Below are 6,260 nucleotides of genomic sequence, written 5' to 3' on the forward strand. Positions count from 1 at the left end.
TGGACTGACTTGACTAGGCTTTGTTTTGTATATATATTTTTTCAATCAATAAAGTTCTACTTCTGTAAATCTGAAACAGAGCATTTATCTTCCTCCCCTCTAATTTATGATGCTGGGAATTGAACTCAAGGCCTCAAGCATGGCTAGGCAAGCAGTCTACCAGTAAGCTGTATTCCCAACCCCTGCCTAACTTCTTAAATGCAGTATAACTTTGGGCAGTGACAACTGACATTGACTCTTGGTTCTCTCAGCTATTGGTAAAAATTCAAAATTAGGCACAGTTATTTTCTGCACCGAGAAAAATCATTTCCTAAGGATGAGAACATTTTCACAGTGCTAAGCATAGCAGGTCAGGCCTGGGACCAGTGACACATGCCTATAATACTAGCTATTCGGAGACTGAGATCTGAGAATCATGATCCAAAACAAATGTGCACAATAAAGTCCATAAGACTCTTATCTCCATTTAACTATCCACAATGGCAGAAGGGGAGCTGTGGCTCAAGTGATAGAGCAATAGCTTTGAGCAGATGAATCTCAAGGACCAGAATCAAAAGGAAAGAAATTATTCTCAGAGTACTGGAAAAATTACTGTTGATAGGAACATGTGCAGGTGAACACACACACCATTCCTAGGGCTCGAACATGGCCTGTGTGTTGTCCTTTCTCCACCAAGGCTGGCACTCTACCACTTGAGCCATAGCTCCAGTTCCAGCATTGTTTTTTTTTTGGCTATTTATTTGAAGATGAGAGTCTTGTAGACTTTCCTGCTCGGACTGGCTTTGAACTTTGAACCTCAGATCTCAGCTTCTTGAGTAGCTGAACTGGTATTACAGGTCTGAGTCTCTGGCACCTCACCTTTTTTTTTTTTAATTGCTGACATCTTCATAGTTCTAATCAAATTTTATTTATTGCTTGGGCTTTCTACTTATCCTGAGTGGAGAAGTTATTCACTGAAGCAGATCACTACTCTGATCTTTCTTAGTGTGAAAGAAAGCCAAGAAGGAGAAAATTAGAAAGTCGTTCAACAAGCCTTGGATATTCTATAGCATATTATCTGTTGCACATATTCACATCCGGGAAGAGAGGTTGGCTTCCTGTGTTTCAGGAACAGACTCTATCATTTAACAGTTACTAATACTCACCTTCTAGCTGATCATGAGCTGATAAAGGCAGAACCTGTTTTTTTTTTTTTTTAAAAAAAAAAAAGAGGGCTAGGAGTTTGGCTTAGTGGTAGAGTGCTTGCCTAGCATGCCCCAAGACCTGGGTTCGACTCCTCAGTGCCACATACGTAGCAAAAAGCCAGAACTGGTGCTGTGGCTCAAGTGGTAGAGCTCTAGCCTTGAGAAAATCCAGGGACAGTGTTCAGGCCCTGAGCCCAAGCCCAGGACTGGCAAAAAAAAAAAGGAAAGAAAAAAAGAAAAAGAAAAAAGTGGCTGGGCACCATTAACTAATGGCTGCAAGCCTAGCTGAGAGGCAAAAAATAATGGCTATTCAAAGCCAGCCCAAGAAGGAAAGTCAATGAGACTTCTATCTCCAGTTAATCACCAAAAAGCCAAAAATGCAGCTGTGGCACAAGTGGTAAAGCATTAGTCTCTGATCAGGACTAACGTGCGCGCACACAGCATTTATTCTAGATATTCTATACATAACATCACAGCCTGGCCCACCTTTCCTTAGAACACTAGACTATAGTTGGACCATATCATATAATGCATATCTTATTTTAGAATGAAGTGTTAGATATCTCATATACTTTATTAAATGTAATACTTGATATGAAAATCAGGATGGTTGTATGGGTATTTTTTGGCTCCTTTGTAGTAAAAATATCATAGGTTGACCCCTCATAACTTGACAGTACCTGTGCTTTAGTATTGATTAATGGCATTTAAAATGAACCTACATTACCCATTCATGTACTTCTAAGAAAAGACAAATTGGTTATCCAGTATCAACAAGCCTGTCTCCTCCATTTGAAGTCTAGACAGCACAGTAAAATGTTTTTAAGAAGGACACTAATAAAAAGATCCTTATCCAGAGAGAGAGAACATCAAAAGGATTGAATCAGATGGATTCTTGTGTCACTCCAGTGGTGCTTTAGAAGTGTATTTATAAATCCCAGCTTATATAAGTAGATGGGTAGAAAGGATTCCTTTGATTTTAAAATTCTTTTAGAAGAATTTTTACCTTAACATTCTGAAACATTGGTCAGACATTTCCATTTGACTTTAACTAAGATGATTATTGTACATCTTGTCCCATATTGTGTGATCTTAGAGTCACCAAGTTATGCCAGGATTGTACAATGTATACATCATACTTTAAAATGATTAGTGGTTCCACATACATAGAAAAAAGCCAGAAGTTGTGCTGAGGCTCAAGTGGTAGAGCTCTGGCCTTGAGAAAGTCCAAGGACAGTGCTCGGGCCCTAAGCTCAATCCCAGGACTGGCAAAAAATAAAAAAATAAAAATAAAAAAATAAAATGATTAGTAGGACAATCCTTTTATTTCTATTTCTCTTATCAAAATATTCATCTTTCTGAAAGATTTACATATTTACATGATTATATTTGTACAGATATTATGTGATGCACTGCATAGAATGTTTATTGTCTTTTAATTTTTCATTTAAGCAGTTATTCTCCTTGCTTTCAGAATAGATGAACTCACCTATTTTCTGCTAACATTATGCAAGGAATGAAATTTATCTTGAATGACTTAATGATTTAACATTACTCTTCAAGTTTGGTTTTTTTTTTTAATTTTTGGTTGGTCATGGGTCTTGAACTCTCTGGGCTTGGGCCCTATTCCTGAGCTCTTCAGCTTAAGGCCAGCGCTCTACCACTTGAACCACAGTGCCACTTCCGGTTTTTTGGTGGTTAATTGGAGATAGACTCATGGACTTTTGTGTCCAGGCTAGCTTTGAACTGTGGTCTTCAGATCTCAGTCTGCTGAAAAGCTAGGATTTCAGGTGTGAGGCGCCTGGCTTTATTCTTACTGCTCACATAATATAATCTGTTCATCAACAGAAGACTTTCCCAGGTCAATTTTGTAGATACTTAGGGTTTGGTAGAGATATCCGTGGTTAACCTAAAGACTGCAAAAGTCCAGTATTAGTCAGAGGAGGCGAGTGAGTACAGTTGGCCTAATGGCATATTATGCATTGGCATTTTCTTGACTATGCACTGGCATTTTCTTCAAGACCTTATGTGCCAATATGTGGTTCAGTACTTGTCAAAATCTTCCCTATTTTTTCAAGCAGAGCACTAGTGGCTCACACCTATAGTCCCAGATACTAAGAAGTCTGAGAGGTGAGGATCATGGTTGAAGCTAGGCTGGGTAGTAAAGTCCATGAGGGCCAGGCTTTGTGGCTCATACCTGTAATCCTAGCTACTCAGGAGGCTGAGATCTGAGGATCACTGTTCAAAGCCAGCCCAGGCACTAAAGAACGTGAGACTCTTATCTCCAATCAACCACCAGAAAACCGGAGGTCTCGCTGTGGCTCCAAGGGTAGGGCAGTAGCCTTGAGATGAAGAGTTCAGAGACAGTGCTCAGGCCAGAGTTCAAGCCCCATGACCCACCAAAAAAAGCCAACTTCCCATTTTCCACACAGTGTAGATTTTTATGTGAAAGTTTCCAATTTTTAAGGGTTTTAAGACCTTTTTTTGGATGAGGGGTGAGGGTGGGGAGAGGGAAATGGGGACCAAGACATGAGAAAGGGTATCAAAGTTTGTGAAGTAATGCATCTTCTATCTGGTGAATATAATGTAACCCTTCTATTAATTACAATAAAATATATGGGAATGGTAGCAGCTAGACAATATTATACATAGACTCTGTGCCATACTGGAAATACAGCATGAACACAACTATCCCAAGTGTATCTTCCTGGAGTTCAAGGTTTGAGATCCAATGCAATCAAACCCCATCACTCAAAGTCTCCTTGGCTCTGGGCTGGCAGGTAAGGTTCCAAGACCACTATATGTACTTCCAGGGCAAGGATGCCTGTGGACACATGGTGCCATCCAGTTCTCTGCCCAGCTGCTCCTTCTGCAGAAAGGTCCTCTGGAGAGCCCTGGTTCACTCACTTTCACAGTGGACTAACTCCTTCAGGAAAAAAGGTTATGGGTTGGATTTTGTTTTTTTTCCTCCCATCCTTCAATCTCCAGGAAGTTTTTTTGGGTTTTTTTTTTTTTTTTGTATTTTTGTTTTTTTACAAATGGAGACAATTTCACAAAGGTCAATGGAAATTTGTGACTTCAGTAGCTACACAAGTGTGACTCTCAACTCTTCTTCCACACAATGATCTTTAAATCTTAGGAAGTGTGTTTGTCTTGAAAATACAGCTAAGGGACTCAAATTTTCTCAACCACTAGTGGATTTCCAGCCTGTCACATCCTGGCCTCTGGAGACTGGGGCCTGTAGGGCCCTCATATCTGCAGAGAAAGGAAATGAACAGTTCAGAAGAAATTGGGATTATCATCTTTTGTTTCAGAAACTAGAACTGGCAAGCACAGCTCTACAATAGAAGCTATGATTCAAATCCAATCACCAGCATTTCCTGCAACAGTCATCTGATAACTGAGCTGATGCTCATACAATGGATGTTAGCTGTTAGCTGGTCCTATTACTGTTGTGTCTAAGAACATGTCATGGTGTCACTGTCAGCTCAAGCTAGGTTTTTACCCATGACCTTTATTTTTTTTTTGGTTCAGGTCCCAGGCTTGAACTCAAGATCTGGGTGCTGTCCCTAAGCTTTTTCTGCTCAAGGCTAGTGCTCTACCACTTAACCCACATTTCCATTTCCAGCTTCTTTTGGTGTTTAATTGGAGATAAGTCTTATGTAGATTTTTCCTGTCTGGACTGTCTACAAACTGGTCCTCAGATCTCAGCTTCCTGAGTAGTTAAGATTATGAGTCATTATCATTCATCAGATCGATTTTTTGTTGTGTTGGTCAAAAGGCTCAAACTCAGAGCCTGGGCACTGTCCCTAGGCTTTTTCACTCTACTACTTCGAGCCACAGTGCCATCTTCCAGTTTTCTGGTGGTTGATTGGAGAGAAATCTCCCACTTTCCTGCCCAGACTGGCTTTGAACCATGATCCTCAGATCTCAGCCTCCTATAGCTAGCATTATAGACCTGAGCCACCAGCACAGAGCTACATGACAAATGTCATCTCCCCATCTTGTGATTATATACCTATTGTGAACTTCCATGTAGCATATTATATACTCAAGTCTCCACATTCAGGATGCCCTTTCCAGGTCCAACTCTGTTCAAAGCCCAAAGTACCTGATTGTACAGATGAGCATTGTACACCATCTGCACAAAAAAAAAAAAGCTGTTTTCTTCTTGGTATTTCAATGTATAATGTTCACAGCAAACTTAGTTTTTGTTAACTGAATGATTTACAGGAGCAGATCTTCAGATTGATTCCTTCAGATTCAAGGACTATTAATCTAAGTAGTCTTTTCCACACCAACACCGGATTAAAGAGGATGAACTATGGGGATCTGAGTTGTTATTCAGATGTTCCTCCTTGACGAGGTGAGGAGTCCATATTCCTAGCCTGACCAGCAAATTTGTTCTGAGCATAATGCTACTGACTTCCTAACCTTTTGTGCATGAAAGACAATGCACTCTCAGTGTGTTCTGCACTTGTACTAGGGCCCAACTGGAGTGCCCCAGTTTACCATGCTGTGAGAAAATACAAATGAATCCAGACACGAAAAATTCCTGAAAATAATGCAGACATGTCCTGGACAGGGCCCAGATGCTCTGTCACCCACTGCTGCAACTCCGCCCAGCACCTAACTGTAAATCAGGCCTGTAGCCAACTCAGCACATGCCTTCCTTAGTGCCTTATTCACTGAAAGAATGACTGTTGGGACCAGGAGTTTGGCCTAGTGGTAGAGTGCTTGCCTAGCATGCACGAAGACCTGGGTTCGATACCTCAGTCCCACATACATAGAAAAAAGCCAGAAGTGGTGCTGTGGCTCAAGTGGTAGAGCTCTGACTTTGAAAAAGCCCAAGGGCAATGCTCATGCCCTGAGCTGAAGCCCAGGACTGGCAAAAAAAAAAAAAAAAAAAAAAATGACTGTTGACTTTGAATCAAGGTTTCATTCATTATCTATCCCTAGACTCTGGTCTTGAGCTTGTGATCTTCTTGCCCCTGCTTTCCAAGTGCAAGGATTCTAGGAATCATCAACAGACCCAGCTCTATTTTAAGCAACTCAGTTCTGGGATGACTCATGGCA

The sequence above is a fragment of the Megascapheus bottae genome, chromosome 13, assembly GCF_031878675.1.
Source record: "Megascapheus bottae isolate mThoBot1 chromosome 13, mThoBot2.hap1, whole genome shotgun sequence".
Lineage (NCBI taxonomy): Eukaryota > Metazoa > Chordata > Mammalia > Rodentia > Geomyidae > Megascapheus > Megascapheus bottae.